Raw genomic sequence first — 27521 nt, forward strand, 5'->3', positions numbered from 1 at the left:
AAATATCATACCATTACTTCTTGAATAAATACTTGATTCGCCCCTACTGCCTGTTCTAACTAACAACTTGAGAAATCACAATTTTAATGCTCTCTTCTTTAGAATGGGGAGTATGGAAATGTTCTCATTTAAACCTGGGGGTTGGACAGCATTTAATCTTACTTGCCATTGGAATGCTTTTATTTCTAGAAATAGTTCCCACCATCCCTCTCTAGGGTCAACAGGTAAAACCTCTAAAATTCCAAATTTAAATCCAATATAGTTGGGGCATTCAATGGTATGTCTAAACAGTGCATTGTTAGTATTTGCCTTCTGTATTGTATATGAATGTTCGTATATTCTCTTCTTTAGTCGTCTCTCCGTTTTACCTACAAAATACTGTTTTGGGTATATAAAAGTAATATGACAATCTTATTTTAAAGTTTTTATAGTAGCATATATCTTTAAAAGTTGGTGAGCTGACAATATTAGTTAATTGGGTAGGGTTTATAAGGAAATTGTATTTATACTATGTTTGTTCTGGTGAAGTCTTGACGGAGTGGATTACAATAATTTTAGGGGGGATTTTATGACTACGCTGCATTTTTGAACTCACACGTGTGAAAGTCTCAAACTGAGGGGTTTTTTTTCTTTATGGTTCATTTTTCTTTTTCTTGCTGGTTTTCTTCTTTTGATTCCCAAAAAAAACCCAGAATGAATTAATAGAAGACACTATTAATTGTTTGGGAGTGTTAAATTTCAGCATTTCAGAATAATCTTCTTTATGATATAGAAGCCCACTGAATGTGGTTTAAAACAGCCTTTCATCTAATAAGAGACATTCCCTGGGAAAGAAAACCAGATGAGAGAAATCTTGTCCACCAATTCAGGCATTCAGAATGAGGAAAGGAGATGTGGGATGTCGTCTGGTCTATGTAATCCAATAAAGCCTTCATCTTCTTCTGAACTTAATAAAGAAAAACAGAAGATGGGTGCGTTTTTGTCTTCCTTAAAAAACAATCCCATAAGGAGAAAGAAGGGATATTGATTTTCTAAAGCCTGAGTGGTCATTAGTAGCAGTGAAGAATACTCATGTGGAAATATTCGATAATGAACAAAAACTATAGGATTAACTAAGTAATAGTGCAAAGTACTCATTGGCAAATGCTGAATGATGTACAGAAAGTACATGAGAAACTTAGTAATAATGCAAAGTACTCCTGGGCACGTGTGATATAACTCATATAAACTACAGGAATCCTCAGTAGTAATTACAAGTACTTATTGGCATATGTGGTATAACACATACAAGCTACAGGAGTATCTCAGTAATAATGAAAAGTACTCCCAGATAAATTTTGCATAATGTACATTAACTACAGAAGTATTGGTAATAAAGAAAAGTACTCCTGTACAAATCTTGTAAAATATATACAAACAACAGAAGTAGAGTTGGATACTGTAATATCTGATGTCCCATTGTATCAGGTATCTGCTACCACTGAACTGCAACTGGCTGAGAAATATATCCTTAGGTATCCTTACTACAATCACTGGGAAACTGCCAAATGAAGAAACAGAAGAAACGGGAAGCTTTAAAGTCACATGAAAAATAACTCAGGAACCAATATGAGAGTGCAGTATTTCCCAGTGGGCAGTGTTCCAGCATCAGGCAACATTCTAATTACCATAAAGTAAAACAGCTTGACCCATAGCTGCCTTGTATCTGAAAACTCCAGTCAGTCAGGTGGTAGGAGAAAAGAAGAAATAGACAACACTTAAGCTTGTGGAGTATGTGAAAGAATCCTGACTCCAGCGGCTGAAGGAAGAATGGTTTTGCTGAGTACAAATCTGAATCCGTTCTCTAATTGGTGCTCCTCTCTTTTTTCCAAATGAGGACCACCATGTTCTCTGTATCCTGACCCCATGACAGATCTGCTGATCATGCCTTATATCTTGTTCCCGTGGCAGCTGCTGCTGTCTCCCCACAGTAGCTACACTTCTGTTTTGATGCACACATGAGCACTTGGTGATTTTATCTTGAGTTTCATTAGAAATAGAATAAAACTTTAAATCAAAATCACAGTAATGCAAAGATTAACAATGAACTTTTGTATTACGAGTGCCAAATATCAAGGCCTCTGAGGAACAATTGAATTATTGAAGCTCAATGGACTGATTGTTCACATCAGTCAGCAAAAGGGTTCGTTAAGGTACATTGTACACTGTGTTTTACAGCCAAGCATCACTCAATGACTGTATCTTGAAATACATCCACCTTCCACTAGGGATATCTGACTGCTCAAAAATTTGTTTAGGTTGACTGATATCTGCCCCTGCAGTTGCCCATTTATTTTATGAATTGTGTTTCTTAAGTGGGCAAGGGAACTAGAACATGGATCCTTTTCAACCATGAGCGGGACCACATTGCAGTGATGTTTATGTTGAATGTCAATGTTCAGAAATTTGAATTTGGACAAGTAACTAATAAGGACAGTCCTCATTCCTAAGTGGGCTAGTTTTATCTTCTCTATCCACTCCTGAAAACACAGGTAAATTGGAGACAGTCCAGTTGTTCTAGAAACTTTCTTATACCAGGATCGTAACTCATAGCTCAGGGAAGGAGTGCTGCCTGACGGTGTTCCATTCCCCTTTAACCTGGCAGGAATGCATGTGTATTTTCAAATTCAGAACACCTGTGCTGTAAGGGGGAAGCTAACCCCTCTATCATTAGGCTTGCATTGTAGCAATTTACTACATTGTGCCTGTGAATTTTAACTGTTAAAGTACTGCATTTCTTTTAAATAAGCTAAAGTAAAATGCTTTGTTAGTGGTAGACTGTGGTTTAGTAGCATGCTTGGATTCATGTGAAGAAACACAAACAGTGAGTATTATCAGGTTGTAGTTGTGAATGGAGTAGTTTGACATTTTGCTGATGGTCTGCTGAAATAACATTTATTAAAACCAACATTTGTTCAGATTTTTAACCATACATGCAAGAAGGTAAACTATTTTTGCAGACTTGCACTTAGCATACTTTATGTCAGACCTACAGTTAATAATAGGTAGCAAGAAGCGGTTAAGTATGTGTAGGTGTCTGTACATGCTCTGCTCCCTATTCTGTAATGTAGAACAAGAAGTGTAGGAAGCTAAAATTAATGAAAGGAATTCACTGACTTGCAAGTTCAATTAAAAAGTCTACAGAAATGATAGTGTTGGTGTGGTTGTTACTTTAGTAGATATTTTACTGACTGATCATTATAGAACTGAGAGTGAAGTGAACAAGTGCAAGCGCAAAGTGGAAAAGAAAGCTTTTAAACTGTGACATACAGGGATATGAAAAGGATGTGAAACTGCATAACAGAAGACATATTTGTAAACATCCCTTCAAACCAGAGTCAGGATACATACTAGGACTATAAATGCAAATGAAAAAAAAATGTGTAACCCTTCTGCAAATGCTGACTGTTCCTTTAACACTTAGAGATCAGAGGCTGTCATTAATTTGCATATGCCATTCCCCAAATGTGTGTCTCCTGTTCAGTTTGTTAAGTTCCTGTAGACTGGTTGGGTTACCAATTTTCCTATTAAGACTTTAGAAGCTCAGGTAAAAATCTATATATTAATTCATTTTTATTTTACAGTGCAAAGAAACCACTAATCGTCATGATTATGTCTTTTTGTAGTTACATTGCTGTCACATGATAGCTTTCAGAAATTTCTGGGAGACAGGAGAGGTGAGGACAGGTAAATAAACCCTCTTTGGTTGTGACAGTCACAAGAATATCACTTCCTGTTTTTCAAGGTCTTTGTTTACCTGGAATGATTAAGATGCCTTGCAGCATAAATGCATACGTGTGCTTTCAAGCAACTAATTTCAACAGCCTTTCTGTATATATCCAAGCTAGTCTGCTAGTTGCCTTATAGTTTTTACATGTTTTGTTAAAGAATGATAGTTTTGTTCAAGGCACATGCATCATTAACCATGTCTGAGACGCACATTTTGGCTAAATGACTTGCTTAGAGGCACAATATAGGCAAATAGACTAGATCGAAGAGTTCACTTGATTACAGCAAACGTACATAAATTTGACAAAAGATCACTGAAAAGTAAATTTATTTTCTTACTTCTTGTCAATTCAGTATTGTAGGCTTGTATCAAGTTAGTTATTTGCATTTTTAAGAGGAAAGAGACAAATGCTTCAGACAATGCAATAGACAACAAGTCTTACAGTGGTCAAAAGGGTGCTGTAAATAGTACACAAACAGAAGAAAATATATCTTTATAAAGTACTGCACAGACCAGCATGTAACATTTATTTTACCGTTTTCTAACAAAGATGTATGTTCTAATTTCCTATTGAGATGTATTCACATTGTTTCACATTATTTGTGGTAGTTTGTACCATTGTACCTGTCAGTACATGGTTCAGATCTTCTCACTTGGAACTGCCTTGGTATGACAATAATTCAGTGGGATGAATGATATATCTAAGAAAGTGAGGTGATTACAGAAGTTACAAGAAGAGGCACACAATAAAATTGGTTTGAAATCTCACTTTCCTTAGTAGACCAAAGCAGAATACCTGCCCAGAAAATCTGGCAGACAGAATATTTACTTTGGGGTTATACTGTAACTCTAAACTGTTGCCACTAAGTTGTTGGCAGATCTTCATTTTACATAAATTAGGCTAAAAACTAGGAAAGTATTGAAAGGGCTTGTGGTACACTGATCGACACAGCCAAAAACGTAGTGAAAATGGTGGGTATTTTATTTTTATTTATTTATTTGCAGTTGGTTTACCAGGATAGTCCATTGGGTCACAAAGAACCCGTTTTCAATGGAGTCCTGGGGAGAAAAGCTCCAAGCAGAAAATTACAGTGAAATATCTTGTTACAAATTGTTAAAGTTATAGTTACAAAAGCCTAGTAAAAACAATTACAAATGCAACAGAATAGTGATTAATATACAATCAAAAGAGAGAATAAAATTTACAATATGATAACAGAGGTGACTTTTCATATATAGTATGTTACACTAAGAGGTGCATGTTATGCAATCGGTATCAAGGCTTAAACAAGTGAGATCAGGATGTATAAGATAGGAGGAGAAAAGAACAGAGGAGAGGAGATTACATGGGGTGATAGCAAGAGCATTCCCACTGGGAAAATAGATGTGAGTGAAGAGATTTTTTGAAAGAACGGATGTTTGAGGTGGTGCAGATGGGTGGTGGTAGGGAGTTCCAGAGATGAGCTAGACTATAGGATAGGAGATTTTTTCCTGGGGGATGAGATGGTTTATACAGTTCTATTAGGTTTTGGTTGTTAGATCTAAGTAGTCTATCAGGGAGGTGCATTTTGAAGGTAGAGAAAAGGGGAGGGACAGAGGGAAGGGTAGAAAATTGGCTTGTGGGCAACAGTAAGTTGATTATAGGTAAGATGATTGGTGAGTTCCAACCATTTTAGTTTGTGGAGAGATGAGCAGTGGTGTGAAGTGGACTTATGGCCAGTAGCAAACTTGGCAATTTTGTTATAGCAAGAGGAGAGTTGTGATTTGAGTGAAGATTGTAGGTTAGTTAGGAGTGGGGCACCATAGAGGAGGGAGGGGATGAGAAATGTGGTGGAGAGGGTGATTTTAGTGGAGGGTGTTAAATAGCGATTTTGTCGGTAGAGCATACCAAGTTTTTTATGGGTTTTTTTTATATTAAGTTGAAGATGAGAGCAGAATTTGAGCTGACTATCAATTTGGGCACCTAATAATTTGGCCTCTGAAACTAGTTCAATGGGTGTATTACTATGACTAGTAATAGGGAATGTACTTATATTATAAGAGGTGGCCTTGGATGGGGTGAATAGCATTAGTTTGGTTTTAGATGCATTTAGTGCGAGGTGATTTTTTTTTCATCCATAGTTCGGTGGTTAAGAATGCATCTTGTGTGAGCTTTAGAAGGGTAGGTATAGAGGTAGCAGAACAGATAATAGTTGAATCATCGGCATATTGGATGATGTTAGTGAAGGGGATGGAGTTATGGAAGTCATTTATAAATATATTGAAAAGAAGGGGGCCTAGTATGGATCCTTGAGGGACTCCAGTTGGGGTATTACGGAATGGGGAGGTGGCTTTTTTTCCATTTTACAGCTTGGCATCTATTAGATAAGTAGCTAGTGAACCAATTCAGAGAGGAAGGTGACAGGTTAAGCTTAGAGAGTTTAGTTAGGAGTAAATTGTGGGAGATAGTGTCTTAGGCCTTGGAGAGGTCTAGCAAAAGGGTTGAGACAATGTGGCCTGAATCTCATGCTTTATTCACAGTTTCCAGGAAGGAGAGAAGGGCAGTCATAGTGCTGTGACTGGCTGTAAAGCCATGTTGTGTGGGAGTAAGTAGATTATTATCTATGAGATATGGTAAGAGTTGTAGGTGGATACACTTTTCCAGGAGTTTAGAGATGGGGGATAGGATGGCAATGGGACGGAAGTTAGTTATGTTATTATTGTTGCCACCTTTGTGCAAAGGTACAACATAAGCCTTTTTCCAGATTTGGGGTACTAAACTTTCTTGAATGGAGCAGTTGATTAGAATACTGATGGGGTAGGCAATGGCTTCTGCAGCTATAGCAAGATAGTATGAAGGAATGTTATCGGGGGCATGAGAGCATGGTTTCAGTTTCAGGAGGAGTTTTTTTATGGTGGATGTGGGTACAGGTTTGAGTGAGAATGGTGGAAGCTGAGAGGAGGGGGTATTGAGGGGTGGTGATGGAGGGGAAATAGGAGGGAAGCAGAGATGGGGGTACAGGAGGTATAGGATTGAAAGAGGATGATGGGGATAGTGTGGAGGGTATGGTGGTGTTAGAGGATGAGAATGATGAGGTTAGTTTGGATATGGAATCAATGAAAAAAGTATTGAACTGAGTAGCCAGATCTATGTCTGGAGCTTCAGGGTCTGGGCTAGGGTTGTCTGATTTGCTGGGGTTAAGGAGGGTGGAGATGCCTTTCCAAAACTTTTGGGGGTTTGTTTTGTTATTGTTTTGGAGTATAGAACAATAGTTCTGTCGATCTATGATGATTATTTTTTTTACTTTGTTCCTAAGCATTTTGAATTCATTATGAGTGAGGGGAGTCCTGAGTTTTTGGTAATATGCCCAAGCTTTATCTCTTAGGTGCATGGTTGCTAGTGTGTTTTTTGTTAGCCAAGGAGCAGTTTTGTTTTTTATTCTTTTGTCCTTAAAGGAACATGGTGGTCTAGGAGGTTCAAGAAGGTTGTGTTGAAGTGGATGACTGCTTGTTCCAGTGGTAAAGTTTTTAACGTATTCCAGTTTATTGCTTTCAGAGAGTTGGAGAAGGTAATGGCATTGAACGTTTTGTGGTGGCGTATAGTAATATAAGTGTGTGTAAGATGCAATGGAGAGGACAAACGACGTATGAATGTGGGTAAGTGATCACTAAGGGAATCGGGAAAGGTGCCACTGTCTGAGAAATAATGAGGGTGGGAGACTAAAATCCAGTCAAGGATACTACCATTATGGACTTGTTTTGAGGGCCTGGTTATGGAGTTGATCAGTTGTGAGAATATATAGAGGTTAATGTTAAGTGGGTTTGTGGGAGACTGTATAGAGGACCAGTTGATATTAGTGTCCCCCAGAATTATTGTTTCCATGCTAATGTTAATAGAAAGCCAGGAGAGGATGTCCTCAAGTGTAGAAGTATTGTCACCAGGAGGGATGTAAAGGGAGACTATACATATGTGTTTATGTTGGTTAACTTGAAGTAGGGCTAAAAGTAATTCAGCTTTATTAAACTGGGGTGTGGGTTTGTTATAAGGAGTAACTGATAAGGAGGATAAGTATAGGAGGGCTACTCCGCCTCCTTTTTTCTGGGTTCTATCTTTTCTAATGAATGAGTAGATGGGTGGTATTATTTCAGTATCTTTTATATGGGGTTTCAACCAAGTTTCAGAGATAGACATGATATCTGGTTTATTGTGTGCAAGTAGGCATGGAGATTTGGGACTTTGTTAGCTATGCTTTGGGCATTTAAAGAGGTGAATAGTAAAGATTTATCTGTTGTGGGAGATGTGGAGGGTCCTGGGTTGGGGTGTATGTCTCCAGAAAGTAGTAAGGTGGATAGATGTAGGAGTAGGTTAGAAAGGTAGTTAGATTGCTTGGAGTCAGGGGTGAGTTTTATTAGGTATGTGAGGGTATTGTTGGGTGCAGAGGGGATAGGATACTTATAAGGGGTTATGAGTTTGTAGGGGAAGAGAAGGTGGTGTTGTATAGGGTACAGGTAAGGAGATATTGGGATGTGTGGGTGTGAAAGGGGTTGGCTAAGATGATAAGTTATGTGTAAGGGTGGAGAGTGTTTAATGTTTGTAGGTTGTGTGAGGTAGTGAAAGTAGGTTATACTGAGAAGTAGTAGTAGTTGGAAAGAGTAGAATTGTGGTTTTGAGATCATGGTAAGATAGAGTAGTGAGAGTAGGTTATTTATAACTAACTAAGTTGCAAGGATGGGAGAGCTGTGTGTTTTGGGTGGGACAGTTGAGAATTTGATTAAGGGGGAGGGAAGTAGTTGTTTAATGGGTAGGATTGGAAGTGGATAATGGAGGGAGGATTGGAGCCTAATTGGTTGAGGTTGGATGGTGGGTGTGGTTATACAGGTATAAGTGTAGAGGTGCTAGGGGTGGGTGGGATTTGGGGGTAGGGTAGGGGAGCGGAGTGAGCCCGCAGGGCGAATGGAGCGGGAAGAGCGAAGGTAAGCTGCTGATGGCTGAGAACCAATCAGTAGAGTACTGATAGCATGAGGTGAGTACAGGGGACAGGGATTAGACAGGGTGGAGACACACATATATAGGAAAAGAGAAGACAGAGAGGGGCTTAAATTGGAACTATAGGGATATTTTAGGAAAAATTAAGGCTTGGTGTAAGAGGTCAGAAATTATAAGGATAGGGTGCCATCTAGTGGGCAAAGCAGAAAGTACACTTGGCTCTGAGGAGACAGGTACCAATAGATGGTGGAGAAGGGTGAGAGCCCAGTGAAAAAGGAGGGCTAGAGAAGAAGCAAGTATGGGGGGAAAAATGAGAAGGTTGGTTAGGCTGCTGGCTATCCTATTGTGAGTGTTCACTGGCATTATAGTGACAAAGCAGTTAGTATTGCAGTGCTGGCTCACAAAGGTTTGTTCTCTTGCTCATTTCTCAGCTGTGGTGTGTGTTATGTAGAATATCCGTGCCCTTCGTTTGCCTGCATGGGTTTACATAGGGACCCCTGGTTTTCCTTCACATCCATAAGATATGTATATGTGGCAGGTGAATTTGTGAACATCCAAATTGTCTGCTTTAAAGATGTGTGTGTGTGTGTATGTGTGTGTGTGTGTGTGTGTGTCTGTCTGTCTGTCTGTGCATATGTATTTATATACTTCCTGTAATAACCTTGCATCCTGTCCAGAATTACTTTCTCTGCCTTGTACCATCTGAGTACCAGGATAAGCTATAGCACAGCTACAACTTTAAAATAAAGACTGCATAAATTATTATTTCAGACTCCTTTAAAGCTCCTTTAAAGTGCTGCTGTCATCCCACATCATGTTTGCTGTTACTCAATCTGTATACCATAACAGAGTATCTGATTTAACTGGCCATCCCTAGCATTTGTCCTCTCTTCCATCCTTTTGAGTTCACTGCTTTTAGTTAATTGACTTTGCTGTTTTCCCATCTTGCTTTCCCTAGGGTGTACTAGTACACCTTCTCACTCGTGCAGGCATGTTCCTTTTTTTTCCTTTTGAAAAATCTTCTTTTGATAAAATGGGTTCTATCTGCCAGTAAACATTTTCAAAGCATTAATCTGTGTGGCATTCTGTTTAACTCATTTCCCTTAACTGATGTTTTTTTTTTTCACAGGCATGTTTCTGTTGTCTCACTGTACTACTTATTCATTTCCTTTATGTGCCTCACCATTATTGTCTGAAGTGAGGATTTGCAGAGGAATTACTAATGTCTCAAAGTTACTCATTGGCTGCTTTCACTGCTTTTCTCATCCTATCATCTTTCAGCTTCATTGATTGACTTCTAGTGTCTGTCTTTCCTTACCTCCTACCTTTTTTTCAGATTTAGTAGTTGCTGAGAAAACTTGTGGGTGGCCATGGTGGTGCAGCAGTTAGCATTGCTGCCTCACAGCAAGGGGTTCTCTGGTTCGAGCCTCAGCTGGCATGCCTTCTGTGCCGAGTCTGCATGTCCTCCCTGTGGTCACGTGGGTTTCCTCCCACATCCCAAAGACATGCTGTAGGTGGATTGGATACTCTAAATTGGCCCTAGGCATGAGTGTGTGCATGTGTGTGCCTTCCATGGAAGGTTGGGCGCCAGGCTGGCAACTCGACTCCATAAAAAACTCCACTGCCAATCACGAGCGGACAGGTGATCCGTTGTGGTGACCCCTAACTGGAAAAAAGAAGAAGAAGAAGTTGCTGAGAAAACTTGTGAATAACTTCCTCTAGTAGTACTGTCACGTGCAGTATTAAATTCCCTGTGGTATATAAGGGTGGAAATTATTTACCTTGTTCACGGCGTTCAGGTGGTAATTCTTCCTTTTTATTGAAACAGGAGACATTTTAATAGAAACGGAATCAGGCTTCCAACCAAAAATGAATGGTGAGTGTTGGGGGTGCATTGATCACAACAATGACTGCATGTCCTGTGCTAATGTTTAGAGGAAGATTAGTTAACAGTCCTGGTATGGAGTATGGAGGCATGTCTATGTTTAGGCTTTTACTCCGGAACAGACAACTGACAAGTCCCCTTATTTGCTTTACTACACTGTACACTAAAAATTATCAGTCATTATATGATACATTTTTTCTGTTTCTTAATCAAAGACATTTCTGCTCCATCTTCTATGGGTATGTATTTGCATCTGTTTTCACATTACTCTGTGTTAGTCTTCATCATTTCACTTATCAGTACCCAGTTCAAGTTTTCAGATTCAGATTCAAAACTGCTTTGATGTAACACCCCAAGGAAATAAACAATGTCTTAGAAAGTAATGCAGTTGCCAGAGCTGATATAGGGTTATTACAAGAGGTTTGATAGCCTAGTGACTCTTCCATGGAATTTACATGTTTGTGGCCATTAATTGTTTTCTAATTCAGACTCATAAAAAGCTCTCTTAACTATATCAACATGTCTGTCACCTTTCTAAAGATTGCAAAAAACTCACTGGTTGGATTCAGGCGCTCTCTCAGATTGATGCTGGATTTTTTTTTTTTTTATTTCAAGTAGACTTGAAGTCGTTCAGTCAAGTCTATCAGTAAAAAAAAAAGGAAAAATATTGAATCCAACCAGTGAGTTTTGTTTTTCGCGCTCCTTTTCGGCCAGTGATGGCTTGGATAGCCAAGAGGGGCAGTTCAAATATGGACAATGGAATTGCATTCCATTTTTACACCAGGATGTAGGTACACTATAAAGATATTTCAGCATTTATACGGTGTGAAATGTTGCACCTCTTACAGCTTGCACACATCTTTACATTCCACAGCATTTTCAGAAAAAAATCATCTTAAAAAACACACTGTGGGACATTATTGATTTATTTATAATCTTAGTATCACTTTATTAATAAATTCTACCCCTTTCTAATCCTGCCTATTTTAAGCTGGTAAGTTACTTAGTTAAAACATCACACCCAAGTAAGTTCAGGATGCCATAAGGAATATATAACGTATACAAAAAATTCTCCCCCACTGGTGGTTGAGGTGAAATTCCTTGAATGTCAGAAGCCCAAAGATACTAAAGAACGCAGCATTGATTACAGTTTTCCACGGGAAATCACTGCCAGTGCAATTTATAAGTTTGCATTGGCAAAGACTCTCTTCTTTTGGGAGATTTCTCCCTTTTTTGATTCTGTATGTCCATGGCATTGGTATATGTATAAGTTTTGGGGTGTTAGGGGGCTTACCCCCTTCAAATAAAACCCACAAAGTTAACTAATTTGCCCTTATGTATTTATGGCATTATTTTTTTTGAGTTTCTGCTGCTTGTCATTATGAAGATTGGAGATTCATAGTAGAGCCAAACATTTCACCTATTGTATTTTGAGGAAGAATTCTGAAGTACATCATTTGGCTTTGCAGTGCTTCAGGGTCTGGTCTGTAGAGTGTTTTGCACTTTAGTTCACAGAAATGTCATTGAGAATTTATGTCTGCTAAAAAGCACAATATCCTCACTGTTCTTTGACTGGAGCTGTGATGTGTGGCAAGGTATAGAGACCATTTGCATTAAAATTTATAGCAAAGAAAGTTTTACTTACATGTTACTAGGCAACAGTAAAACTGTAATATATAGCTTTGTTCATAGGTTCATAGAAGGTTACTAGGCTAATGGTCCTAGAGCCCTTACAAGCCTAACCATATTTTTCCCAAGTTGTCCCAATTGTTGCTGGTTAGGTGAGTGAAATTCACAGAGTTAAGTGTCTATGGTAGTTAATAATGACTTCCTCTGTCCAGGAGGAACATGGGTACCACTTCAGGAGTGAATTTGCAGTCACCCATCCAATTGTTGTTTGACTGTTCTTTTGATAGCTGTCAAAGTAGCTGCCAAATGGTGGAACTGGATGGCTATTTTGACATCTGTCAAAGGAGCTGTCAAACAGTGGCATTTCTTAGTTCTTTTGTCTGCTATCAAAAGATCTGTCAAAGGACAGCAGCTGAGCCTCCCAGTTTCCTAACAAAATTGTGAAGTTTCTAAAGAGCTTTACAGCACAAAACTGTACAGGGTAATGAATATATCCCAGAATTCTTCATTTTACCTGGCATCATGCAGATGTAGTAATAAGACCCATTGGTTAACCATGTAGACCTACTGGACACACTGTCCCTTAAAAATCGTGAGCCAAGAACAATGTCTGATTAAGTGACTTGGTCATACAGTGGGCAAATAAGGGCTGAGATAATCAAACTTTGTACCTCAGGAACTACAGGTCACAGCCTTTACTGTATGTACCAGCTGCCAGTTGCCTCAATATTTTGCAGGTTTGAATAAACATGTTTAAGCAATGGGGACAGCCATTTGCAAGTCAAGCAATCACATTTAGTGAAGTGCACACTAACAGATATTACTTAACCCTAAGGGTATTTTATGGCATACAGTCAGTGGACAGGAGTCTTATAAGCCCAGGAGATTAATGTATCTGCTCAGTGCAAAATCCACCACATATTACTGCACTTGTGAAAAGGCTGTTTTGTTGTCGTTATTGTTAAGTAGTCCTTAAGTGTTATTTGAGCATAGTTTACACAACTACTGCCCAGTTGCATTGTGTGTTGTATATATACACACACACAGATATATATATATATATATATATATATATATATATATATATATATATATATATATATCTGTATACATATGGGTATATGTCATAACATCGATGTTACAGAATGTCACACTGTATATGGTCAAGACTATATGATCAACATTCTGCAACATCGAAAAGTAAAAAAAAAAAAATCCAAGATTTGTATTTTTGCAGGGGGGAAGCACCTATGCACCCCCACACACACACACAAGCACCTGCAAATTATATATACCAACTCAAAAATCTCACTACAGTGGGGAAAAGGGTAAATTCCCACTCACCACTGTACCTTGATCTGAGTACAAATACTTCAACATTATGGAAAGTTGATTATATGGTTCGACTTTCTGAAAAGATGACAATCTGAAAGGGAACTACATTTATATATATATGTGTGTGTGTGTGTGTGTGTGTGTGTGTGTGTGTGTGTGTGTGTGTGTGTGTGTGTGTGTGTGTGTGTGTGCGTGTGTGTGTGTGTACATCTTGGGATTCCATGGGTTATGGTAAAGTCAAGTGCTTGTTTTATCATATCATGGATAGAATTTGTTGGAAAAAGTCATTGATGGTGCCGTTGATTAAATTATGTTATAATCAAGTTGCCAAACATCAACTGTAACATTTTCCATATATATACATATAGGATGATGGTGCAGTTGATTAAATTATGTTATAATCTAGTTGTCAGATATCAACTATAACATTTTCTATACATATATATATATATATATATATATATATATATATATATATATATATATTACACATATAGGATCATAGAATCATAGGAAGTTACTAGACTATTGGCCCTGAGGCCCTTACAAGCCTAGCCAAGAATTTAGCCCATGTTCAAACAAGTCAGCACCGATACCCCTGTCCAGCAGGGACACAGGTAGAATCCCGGGGTGTATTTTCTGTTCCCCATCCAGTTATTCAGGTTACGGTTAAAAAAGGTTAATGAGGTACTCTCCTTGACGTGAAGAGGGACTGTATTCCACAGAAGGGGGAGTCTCTGGGACACAAATCTGTCCTGCCAACAAGTCCTTTTAATGTCACAGATCAGATTGAGGTTGCGTGTACGGGTTACTCGAGCGGAGATTGCTTTGTATTCCAGACAGAGGTCACCTCTGAAGAGTCTGTACGAGACTTCGTAGAGGGATATGGCCTTTAGCCTGTCTGTGTAAGGTAGATGTTTGAGGCCCTGAATTCTCCTGGAAGGAATTTCTGTGGTCTCTCCAGCTGCTGCATGTGCTTTGTGAGGTACGTACTGAAAGCAGCACTGTACTCAATAATCAGTCCTATAAGGGAAGAATACAGCAAGGTTATGACCTCCTTGTCCCTGGATGAGATACCCCTACTAATGAGGTGGGCCATATGGAAAGCTTTCCGTACAATGGAGGCAATATGGTGGTAAAAATTCAGTTTGTTATCAACCTGGGTGCCCAAGTCCCTCATGACTGATTGCATGCTTAGGACCTTGTTATTAATGTGATAATTTGTGGGGACATTACTGTCCCCAAAAGGGATGATGATGCATTTTTTGGCATTCAGTTTGAGGCCATGTTTCTGGCACCACTCATTTGTTTGGGTGAGACCCTCTTGGATGATGTCCACATCACTAGTGGAATTGATGACAGTGCCCAGCTTGCAGTCATCTGCAAACTTGGTCAGCCTTAGCCCACTGGTTTAGCCTGCACCTCTGAAATGTATATCCCAAACAACAGAGGCCCCAAGACCAATCCCTGGGGTAGGCCGCTCATTACGGGTTTGCTACTTCAGGTGGCTTTCCCTATTTTGACTAGGTGGATTCTGTCAATGAGCCAGTTTGCTACCCATATGGTAACATATAGATTGATGCCTAGTTGAGAGAGTTTATCTGTTATGCCTGAGTGGGGAATAGTGTCGAAGGCGTTGGCCAGATCATGGTAGGTGGTGTGCACTGTCTTCCCCTCTTCCATAGCTTTGGTGACTGTCTCAAAGAAGTTGACCAAATTTAACAGGCATGACCTCCTCTTGATGAAACCAAACTATGTGAGATTGAGTGTTTGGAGGTTGCCAATGTCCTTGTTAATGAGGTCCATACTAATCCATTCCATGGCCTTGCAGATCAGACTAGTTAGACTGATGGGTCTATAATTTCCTGGATCAGTGGATGCTCCATCTTTGTGCAAAGGGATGACAGAGGCTGTCCTCCATTCAGCTAGGTTGAAGCCAGTACTCAGGCTTTGGTTGAATAGGGAGCTTAATGGTGCTTCACGTTCTGCCTGAGTTCATGTAGGATGCAGCCTGGGATTGTTTCGGGTCCCATGGAGGCTGTATTTTTTGCCTTTGAGAGGGCAGTGATGGCTTGCTCCCTAGAGATAAGTTAAGGGGGCAGGTGCTGGGGATGTCCTGATTTACAGCATTTGTGTATGTGGAGTCCTTGACCACCAGTTCTGTGCAGATCTGAGTGCTTTCTTTGAAATTGCAGACATATGTGAAGAAGACCTTAATGACTGTCTTTAGTAGATGTGGCCAGTTTGGACTCAAAGTTTGCTTTGGAGGATTTCACTATTGCTCTTATTTGCTTGTTCTAGCTAAGGAGAGATTTCTTCCAATTGTTGCCTGCTACTTCTTGGTCCTGGACAGCATTTTTTTCCCTGTACTATAGAATTTATTTATTGCAGATGTCCACCAGACAGGTCTACTCTTCCTTGAGGAGGAGGATTTTGCCCTGTCAGGTTTTCCTGATTTCATGCAGCTGTATAAATGCTTGTATAGTTCTTTGGTGTAGGTTTGGACATATGTGCCAGTTCCTATGGAGAGGGAGGGGGCTGTGAAGCTGTTTACACCTTCCCTCAGGAGATTATAATCAACTAACTCTGCATATACTGTATGTGTGTGTATATATATATATATATATATATATATATATATATATATATATATATATATATTTATATATATACATGGGTCCCCTTCACATGGTTGACTTTTCATAAAGTCGACTTTCATATGGCCGAGACCATATGATCGACTTTTGAAAAGCCGACCATGGGAAACCGCTATCTGCGCACAGTGCGGAATGGGAATACTTCCCACTTCCGCACTGTAGTGCGATCTCGGAGTTGGTATATTTAAGTTACGGGGGGTGCAAAAGTTTAAGGTAAGTGTTTGTTGTTTGTTTATGTTTACTTTACATAGTTGGCATTCTGAAAGTTGATCATATGGTCTCGGCCATATGAAAGTCGACTTTCTGAAATGTCGACCATGTAAAGTAGACCCATATATATATATATATATATATATATATATATATATATATATATGTATATATATATATATATATATATATATATATATATATATATGTGTGTGTATATATATATATATATATATATATATATATATATATATATATATATATATATATATATATATATATATATATATATAATATGTGTATACACATACATATATAGATAGATAAATAGATAGATAAGTTTTTGGATGTGCGAGGGCAGAGCCCCACACTGAGTGGTGTGGAGATAAAGTCTTCCATATAAAAAAGTTCTACTTTAAAGATTTTAGCAAGGAAGATTTACAGGTATTTCTGTACTGCTAATTTTGTAAGTTTGTTTTTTAGGGTTGAGCATTAGCTGGACATTGTATATATAAGTTCAGTAGGTGAAATTTTAAGAGGAGCGATTTTCAAGTTCACTCTTCTCCTGTATTTTCAGTCTGTTTTTATGGCTTTTTTTGCACTTGGCATTTTGAGTGCCAACATTTAAATAGGGAGCCAGAGGAGTTGCTCATGAATACATCTTTCAAGAATTTTTGAGAGCAGTGAGAATATTGCAGTATACCAAAAGTTAGAGACATCAGCGGAGATGACACATGTATAAAGAGAGGTAATGTAGGATTTTTTCCCTAGTGATGGTACATAGGATTCAGATATTGATCAGTGTTACTGTTAAAGAAAAGGTGTTTAGTACTCTAATGGGGTCTATATTATAACAGTGAGTGCTTAAAAAAATGAACACGGTATAATCGACCCAAATAAAACGAAAACACAAATTTCCAAACAAACAGAACAGCAATTTTTTTTCCCAGGAAAAAAAATTAAAAAACACAAAATAAAGTGGGGGGCTTTTCCCCCCACACCACCTGAAAGCCCCCCACCCCCTACTTAAATATACCAACTCCAAGATCGCACCACAGTGGAGGAAACTGCAAAGTCCCAAAAATGGGCCTGTGATTTCTTTTACCTGGAAAAAAAATTGCTGTTCCGTGTCTTTGGGATTTTGCCATTTCGACATTTAGCTGTCAGTTAAACAGCGTTCGCTCTATTAAGTGTTTGCTTACTTAATAGGGAACCCTCTAATGTATAGGGTTTGGGTTAAGAGCAGGGATAGGTTTAGGGTTAGTACACACGAGTAAGGCAGTGCATGTGTGCTAACGCTAATCGTACAGTTTAGTGCACCCTAACAGTACCCAAATCATCTGTTTTGTGGGGGAGTTTTGTCAAGTTTAGTTAGACAATGAAAATGATTTTCTGATTTTCAATGAAAGGTAAATTAGGCACTTTTTGTTAGATGAAATATGTGTCTGAGATTTTTGTGTCTAATGTTTAATAATACACTCATATAAAAATGTATATGGGGAGAGACAGAGAGAGAGAGAATCTATGTAAACTTGAAGTAAATGTCAGGTAAAATGCTAAGCCATTCACAAGATTGCCTTGAATACTCTAGAAGGTTGTCCTTTATCAGCTTCAATTTAAGTGCTTATCTACACAGAGCAGAATGCATTTAAGTGCCTATGTACACAGAGCAGAATGCATTTTAGAGGAGCAGGTTTGGCCTAAGCATTATACAGCCTTTAGTATGTCAGTGGTTTATAGTTTCAGAATAGCTCAAGTCCCATTTAAAACATACATTTTCTTTCATTTTTACATTAAATAATAAAAAATGCCCTTATCAGAGTTTTGTTTACATAAAAGCACATGAAAATGTTGTTTGATATCTGTGACAAATACTTTGCTAACTATTCTGGAGCTGCAAAAAAAGAAAACTCATATAAATCAGAGAGAAGCACTGCTATGGCAGATCGTTGGTAGCTCAGATGGAATAATAAGGGTTCGGGGTCCATGTGCCACTTTTGTTCTACATCATCTTACTGGTAGAGACTAAAAGTGTGTATAGGGTAATTTTGCTGTCTGACAAAATTCTGCACATCGCAGTGAAAGAAAAACAGTATTACTTAAGGAGCCTTTTTAGTTGCTCGTGTGATTTAAGGGGTGTCATTGAAGTGTCAAATGGTGCAATCACCGCAAAAAAAAAAAAAAAAAACAATAGTTGGTGGAGCTGATCAAAAATCAGCTGATTGAACATTGATGGATTTTATTTTGGTGCCAGATTGTGAACAGTAGAGTTCAGGGACTCTGTTCCTTCCCCACTATAGAGCGATTTAGGAGTCAGTAAATACAGTTGGGAGGGGGGCTGCAAAAAAGGCTGTTTATTTTTTTTTTATTTTCAATTTTTTTATCGACCAGTTTTTGTCGATATTGTTGCTCTTGATTATATGAGTATATGACAAAGTGTCATGTACTTGATTTAAATCCCAACACACTTATACTTCAGGCTGTGGTGTTCAAGCCTCAGTCAAAATACCACAGATGATTTGTATTTAAACATTTTTCTGCTAGACAGAATAAAATGGGTCTGTCTGTAAATTATTAAGTTGTTTGCTGTTGTGTAATGCCTTGCAGTGATGGAATATAGCAGTTGAATGGAATTCACAAAAAAAAATACATAATACATGTTTTTGCTACTTTTCTGAAAAAAAAAATAAAAATTGTAAGCCTGTTTCCTACCTTTCCTGTAATTAGTGTTCCAGATACAGATTTGCTGTATCCAGGACTATTTGTAAGCTTCTGAGCCCCCCAAGCCTTTCTGTGTTGGAGGGAAGCCCTCTAGCTTATCAGTGGGAGTGGTAAGCACTAGGTAACCTGTCTACCACATAAGGAGTGGTTCTGGCCCAGAATTTGTAGTTATTGGCCGTTTGGGCGATCTTCCATCTCTCTCAAATTTCTGATTTGAAGGCCTGCATTTGCACTTGTTTCTGTCCTGTAACTCCTGGGCCCGTCTCATTTGCTCACTCAAAAAAAAAAAAAAAAATTATCTGCTTTTACTGAATTTGTGTTTCTTTCTACTTTATTTTGCTTTTGCGTCATCTTAAAAGTACTCAATTGTATTTATTACTGCTTGGTGTAACTCATTCTAAGCCTTTTAGTTTAAGCACTTGGGCTTCAGACCAGTTGTTTTACATTAGGAATATTTGTGGTCTGCACTGTGGTGGCAGGATAGGTAGCTTACATCCTTCTAAGTTGGGAACTGCTGATTGAGGGCTCAGTGTCTGTTATTCTAAAAGTGTATTAATTCTGTTTTAAGCACTTGGGCTTCAGGCCAGTTATTTTACATTAAAAGGGTTCGTGGTCTGCACTCTTGTGAGAGGAGAGGCTGGACTCTGCCCTTCTAGCTGGGAATTTTTGGTTAAAGGCTTATAGTGCCTGCATATCTAAACTGCTTCTTACTGAAATTGGTACACCTTGTTTGCTGTAGCATAGACTAGATCCAGACCTGCTGAAACTAGCTTTGTTTATATAACTTGAGCACTAATCCAGGCATTCTTTAAAGTATTCAGTTGCATTTATTACTGCTTGGTAGTAACTTGATTAAAGTGTAGCTATCATTGTAAGTCTTTTGGATTAAGCACTTGGGCTTCAGACCAGTTGTTTTACATTAGGAAGGTTTGTGGCCTGCACTGTGGTGGCAGGACAGGTAGCTTACATCCTTCTAAGTTGGGAACTGCTGATTGAGGGCTCAGTGTCTGTTATTCTAAAAGTGTATTAATTCTGGTTTAAGCACTTGGGCTTCAGGCCAGTTGTTTTACATTAAGAAGGTTTGTGGTCCGCACTGTAGTGGCAGAACAGGTAGCTTAAATCCTTCTAAGTTGGGAACTGCTGATTGAGGGCTCAGTGTCAGTTATTCTAAAAGTGTATTAATTCTGGTTTAAGTACTTGGGCTTCAGGCCAGTTATTTTACATTAAAAGGGTTTGTGGTCTGCACTCTTGTGGTAGGAGAGGCTGGACTCTGCCCTTCTGAGCTGGGAATTTCTGGTTAAAGGCTTATAGTGCCTGCATATTTGAACTGTTTTTTACTGAAATTGGTACACCTTGTTTGCTGTAGCATAGACTAGATCCAGGCCTGCTGAATCTAGTTTTATTAGTATGCTTGTTGTTTGTTATTTCCCTGAAACACTAATTCCACCTAAAACATGGCTTTTCAGTGCTTCTGTGTATCCCTAGTGATATCTGCATTGCTTACTGTAATTATTTCCTTGTTTCACTTGAAAGAAAGTTACTGTTTGTCGTTTTTGCATTTAAGTTACCTGTAACACATTGCATTTAAGTTACATGGCACTTGCTCACTAAAGCAATTATATAAGTCAGCACTAAAATATTAAAAGCACTACACCCTCACAAACTCCCTTTGAGTACCTCGTTCCCCATTGGCCCTTTTTTTTCAATTATACAGGAATTCCTAATACTATTCTAGCATGTCCAAAGGTCAGTTATCAGTCTCCTCTCCGGTCCAGCTGGTGAATATGGGAATCTTGAGGCAATGTTACAACTGCCTCATGTACACAGACACCCTCTCCTCCTCCCAACAAATTCCAACACATGTGAGAGATGCAACCATATAGCCATACTGGAGGCTAAGCTCTCTCAACTCAGTACTGGCGAAACCAGTCAGGAGGAGAAGGAAACCACACTCACTACAATTCCAGTATCGCATAGACCTACCACAACAGCAAACCAAACACATAAACACACAAAAACATACTCGGAGGCTCTAAATAAAAATCTGCCTAAGCAGCAGAGACCTCCAAAGCAGACACTCAAGCAACTGCTACCCCAAAACAAAACACATGCAACACATAGCTCACAAAGCCAGTGTGCCAAACAGTCACAGCCCTTAAGGCCAAACAACACACGTGATACACTTGTAATAGGTGACTCTATCATCAGGCACACTGACGTCCCACTCACCAGGCTGAACAAGGAGAAGGTCACGGTGAGCAGCCTGTTGGTTGCTAGGATCCGCCACATAACACAAGCACTCAGGTCACTCCAAGGCAATTACAAATATGACTCCGTCATTGTCCATGCTGGTGTGAATGACCTGAGACGTACCTCCCTGGACTACATGAAAAGAGACATAGATGAGCTCTCTGAGCATGTAACTCAGGCCGGTATGACCCTGACCTTGAGTAGCATCTTACCCTCACCAAGAATGATGCCACAATATGAAGACAAGATGATCAATTTCAACAACTGGCTTAAGTATTGGTGTCATTCAAAGGGGATCCAATGCCTGTCAGCCTGGGATGACATGCTCGACAAGCCACGATGCTTCACTAGGGACGGCTTGCACCTGTCACCCCTGGGCTTTCAGATATTGGCAAAGGCTCTTGCTACCCCCATAGTGCCTTTTTTAGGCAAGGCTCAAAACACAAACCCACCTCCATAGGTATCACAAGGGATAAGAAACTAAGAGTAATGCTACTCAACGTCAGAAGTCTAAACCTCAAGATGCACGCACTCGAAACTCTCCTTAGCATGGAGAACATTGATATCTGTGCAGTAACAGAAACCTGGTTCAAGGCTCCCGAGAGCACCCAGCACTACCAGGTTATATCTCATACCATGCTTTTCAGCCCCAAAACTTGGACCGAACCACAAAAGGAGGGGGAGTATCAATATTCGTCAAAGATACCCACACCTCCAGGTTGGTGGCACAGCACGAAGCATCAGAGACTATACATGTGCAACTAACAGTGGGTAAAACTGCCTTCCAGTTTATAGCCTGCTACAGACCACCCTCCCAAACCCAGGAACCCCACTCGGCCTTCTTGAGAACACTGAAAAATATGAAGGTCTCTCCAAACACCATTATATTGGGCGACTTCAACTACCCAAACATAGACTGGGAGCATTACTCTAGCTCCAACACCCTAGCCCAAAGGTTCCTAGAATTTATAAACTCAAATGCTATGGAACAACTTGCTACCACTCCCACAAGAGGGGAAAACATACTGGACCTGATCATCACCAACATGGGGACTCTATGCTCCAGACCAGAAGTGTATCCCTCATTGGTAAGATCAGACCATAAACTAATCTCACTGGATATTCACATCCTGACTCCACCCCCTGCCCTGAAAACCACAGTGAAAAACTTCTCTAAAGCAAATTTCACACTCCTCTAAACCGAGGTAGAATCCTTCAAAGCCCCCGGGCCTGTGGAAAATACGGCCCAGACCGCAGAATCCTTTATAAACGCATTCTATGAACACCTTCAGGAATGCATGGATCATGCAATCCCAAATAAAACCAAGACCCAATCCTCCAAAGGCAGACGTCCCGTCTGGTGGACCCCAGCCATAAACAAACTATACAATAGAAGGAGGAAGCTACCACATGATAGAGCAAAATCCCAAAAAGGGAAGGCATCTCTGATCAGTATTAGCAAAAAACTATGGGCACTCATAAAATCGTCTAAGGCCAGCTTTGAGAGAAAAATTGCACAGGACACTAAGGATAATCACAAGGCTTTCTTTAGTTATGTTAGGAACCTGAGTGTGAATTCCCAGATATGCTCAGAATTAGTCCAAAATGACAAAAAATACACCGAACCCACAGACATTGCCACCATCCTAGCTGACAGGTTCAGCGCAAACTCCCCACCAAAAGGGCAAATATCTATCCCAGCAGAGTGTTGCCCCCCTTGACATCTCAGATGCTCAGGTAAGAGCTGCCCTCTCCAAAGCAAAAAACACAGCATCAATGGGACCAGACGGTGTCCCGGGCTGCGTCCTACATGAACTCCAAGAAGAGCTAAACCCAAACATAAAACTACTGTTCAGTCTCAGCCTTACTACAGGATATGTACCCAAAGAGTGGCGTACAGCAACAGTGGTCCCTCTCCACAAAGGTGGTGCCTCAATGGATCCTGGAAACTATTGCCCCATAAGCCTGACTAGCTTGGTCTGCAAAGCTATGGAAAGGATCATCATGGACCTCATAAATAAAGATATTGGGGACCTACAGACACTGGATCCTACCCAGTTTGGCTTAGTTAAGGGCAGATCCTGTCTCTTAAACCTGGTTGATTTATTTGAAACAGTCACCAAGGCCATTGACGAGGGGAAGGTGGTCCATACAGCCTACCTGGACCTCGTAAAAGCCTTCGATACTATACCCCACTCGGGCATTATAGATAAGCTCACCAGCTTAAATATAAACCCCTATATCACTAGATGGGTTGCAAACTGGCTCAAGGACAGAACCCACATGCTGGAGCCATGTCAGACTCCAAACCAGTTACAAGTGGTGTCCCACAAGGCTCAGTCCTGGAACCTCTCTTGTTCGGTCTATATTTCTCAGAGGTACAGGCCAACACGGAAGAACTGTGGCTGACCAAGTTCGCAGATGACTGCAAACTGGGCGCCATAATCGACTCTCCAGCCGACACAAGCATCCTCCAAAAGGGCCTCACAGAAACAGACAACTGGTGCCAGAGCCATGGCCTCAATCTAAATGCCAAAAAGTGTATAGTCATCCCCTTTGGCAAAAACAAAGTGCCCACAAATTACCACATAGGTGGTAATCCATTAAATACAGAAGAAGTAATTAGGGACCTGGGGACCCAAGTTGATAGCAATCTCTCATTTGACAACCATGTGGCCAAAGTGGTTAGAAAAACATTTTATATAGCCCACCTAATCATGAATGGATTCACATCTAGATCAGAGGAGGTCATCGTGCCTCTTTACTCATCCTTGATCAGGCCCATAATTGAGTGCAATGCCCCTTTGGGGATGTACCTTACCAGACACCTGCAGCAACTGGAAAGACCCCAAAAGTACCTCACCAAGAGGATCATAGGGCTCAAACAGATGCCATATGCTGCCCGGTTAAAGAAACTCCAACTCTACTCAGTGGCATACCGCCTGCTCAGAGGCAATCTGTGCCTGACGTATAAAGCCATGTCCAAGCCGGAATTAATGGACATGCTGCACCTCAGAAAATCCAAATCCCGAGCTACGCGCTCGAGAGACTTGAACCTCAGCACTGAAATAAATAGGACATGCTGGAGGGACAGATTCATAACCCAGAGGCTCCCTTCACTCTGGAATAAAATCCCAGTCCAGGTTAGGCAGAGTCCCTCATTGACTCTCTTCAAGAGGAATCTTGATGAGTGGATAGGAGATCGTAGGTTTACCCCGGTTATCACTTCTGTGTCACTTTTAGACAGAGGCACAGTATACTAACCTCAAAAAAGGGCATAGCAAAATTAATTTAAAATGGGTGGCAAAAGCCAAACACACTCTGGCTAGGCTTATAAATGCCCTAGGGCAGATAGCCTAAAATGAACCTATGAACCTAAAATGAACCTATGAACCTATAAAACATAGATGAGTTTTTCTATGTTAGTCTGTTTTGTAGATTGGCACTATGTTGAATATTTCACTTATGCTGAGTTTGTGTTTTCTGAGCCACATGGTTTTTGTCTTTTGCATTTCTGGTGGGCAGGAGTATCAGCACTAAATTTTGAAAATCTCTGACTCAAGTCCCAGTTAACGACATACATTTTTCATAAAATATGTTAGTTAAAAACTGTCAATGGCTTTCTTTCATGTCATATTATTCAGAGGTTTAAATGCATCTAAGGAGGAAGCAATGAAAAACAGTTAAGGTCCTAGGAAGTGTAAAACCCTTAAAAAGAGAAAATTAACATGAAAAATCATCCTGACCTGCTAATAACATGGCATTTCATAGTCTCCGTGGATAAAATATCATCACAAAATATTGAAATTGCACTACTGAAATCTTACACAAATACATAGTTTTCCTTTAATGTATGATGATTGAAGTGATTACAGAAGCTTTAGTCTATCTGGAAATTAAGTTTGATCTTAACATGTAAATGGTGGTCTTTGCAGGAAATATTAATGTTTTTTTTTCTGAAATAAAAACCAATACAAAAGGGATCTGGTTACTATTTGCAGATGACTGCAATATAGGAGCAGTCATTGAAATGACTTAGCCATCCTGCAGGAAGGTTTGTCTCAAATAAATATCTGGTGCCAAAATCATGAACTGAAACTAAATGCCAAAAAATACATTATTATATCCTTTGGGAAGTCATCTACCCCAGGGATCTACCACATTCACAATATGCCCTTAAAAGTTAATTCAGTTGTTTGGCATTTGGGAACGTTTGTGAACAGTGGCCTAACTTTTGGCCATCCTGTGTCTATTGTTGTAAGAAAGTCCTTCTATGCTGCACAGCTTGTAAACAAAAATATTGTGTCTAGATCTAGGGATGTCATTGCCCCCCTTTACACTGCCCTCATTAGGCAATTCATTGACTATAATGCCTCCTTTAGCATGTATCTGTCCAGACACATGCAACAACTGGAACACCAACAGAGATGTCTTATTAAAAGTATCCAAGGCCTAAACAACATGTCCTACATGGACCGACTCAAAGCCCAGTCACTATACTCAGTATCCTACAGACTGCTAAGAGGTAATCTGTGTCTGGGATACAAGGCATCCTCCAAATAACTACTGATGGCTTTAGTGTACATCAGCAAATCAAATGATGTTAGAAATCCTCGGTCTAGGAATCTAAACCTCTTCTACAATATCAACAGAATGGTTTGGAGGGACAGGTATAGCTCACAAAGGATAGTGTTGCTGTGGAACAGACTCACCATCCACATAAAACAAAGTTTGTCACTGTCCATTTTCAAGGGCAGCTTAGATTTCTGGATGGGAAACAGAAAACTTAACCGAGGACTGTCCCCTATACTACTAATGAACAGATGCAGCTCCTAAATGCTTTATGCCTCAAGTTATGTATGGTATGATCCCAGTTATTCTCATTAGGAGTAATAAATAATTGCTGACCATGGGATGGGAAAGGTCAACCTATAACCAAATGAGATAAGTTATTTTGAGCACAGAAAGGAAAACTGGCTAGGCTTAAAATGGCCCAAAAGGGTAGCTAGCCTATTACTGAACCTATGAACTTATTAATACTGCTTCTAGTATAATTAACTTTTGTCGATTTTTTGTGGCTTTGTTGCATATTTTCTTTTATATAAGTATATGAGCATTAGCATATATATATATATATATATATATATGGGTCTACTTCATTTGACCTAAAACTCACTTGACTGACACCCATTTGACCAACAGCCAATTGACCTAAATTTCATTTGACTGACTCCCATTTCACCGACATTTAAGACATAGACTTGTTGTGGGTTTTACTTTACCTTTGACTTGCTTATGATAAAAAGAATTATTGTAACTTACAGTGCTGACTGTTAGAATTCCAGTAGTTATGTAGAAAGTACTATTGTAGTGTTTCTAATTGTGGGTTTGTCTCTCTCTACATTTTTATGGGAAGTATGTAAAGTAATTTGACAAATGTTTTGTATGTTCCCAGCAGCAGTGGCACCGTGTAGAGTACTGCAAGACAATTTAAAGATATATGCTCTTTCCCCACTGTAGTGCGATCCTGGAGTTAGTATATATAATTGGGGGGGGGGGGTAGCCCCCCCCACCTTCTTTGGTTGCACATTGTCCCATTTCTGTTAAGAGGGTAAGTAAGTAGTTTTTAAGTTCTGTAACGGGTTAGCTATTGGTTCTAAGTGTGCTTGTCTATGGTTTAAGATTTAGTATGTTGAAATTCAGCATTGTAAGCTGTTGGTGAAATGGGAGTCAGTAAAATGAGTTGTCATTCAAATGAAATTTAGTTCAATTGGGTGTCAGTCAAATGGGTGTCAATCAAATGAGTTTTAGGTCAAATGAAGTAGACCCGTATATTTATAGATTTGTATCATTACACTGACACCCATTTCACTGAGACCAAATCACCTAAAGTTCATTTCAACTAAAACTCATTTCACTGACAAGTAGTACTCTAAGGCAAGTCAAAGGTATATGTCCTTTCCCCCACTGTAGTGCAATCCTGGTGTTAGTATATATAGTTAGGGGTGTGGGAGGGCATAGCCCCCCATTTAATTTGATTTTCTGTTGTCTGGATTTGCTTTACATTATTTGGTAAAACCCAACTAGGTGGGGAGGTTT

The 27521-nt window shown here is 39.5% G+C and overlaps 1 protein-coding gene across 4 annotated transcripts in view; it reads left to right on the plus strand.

Annotated features, from left to right (window-relative positions):
- Window positions 1-27521, plus strand: part of AMPD3 (adenosine monophosphate deaminase 3) — a 740405-nt gene that overhangs the window by 171906 nt on the left and 540978 nt on the right. The window contains exon 1 of one of the 4 annotated variants that reach the window (XM_044059406.1): window positions 3509-3586. The exons of 2 other annotated variants lie outside the window; for them this stretch is intronic. The gene's annotated coding sequence lies outside the window, so the exon portion shown is untranslated. Of the gene's footprint in view, window positions 1-3508; window positions 3587-27521 lie in introns of those variants that run through there. One more of the 4 variants, XM_044059409.1, reaches the window with a different exon arrangement.

Source organism: Protopterus annectens, chromosome 17.part0 (assembly GCF_019279795.1).
Source record: "Protopterus annectens isolate FY-2018-M chromosome 17.part0, PAN1.0, whole genome shotgun sequence".
Lineage (NCBI taxonomy): Eukaryota > Metazoa > Chordata > Ceratodontiformes > Protopteridae > Protopterus > Protopterus annectens.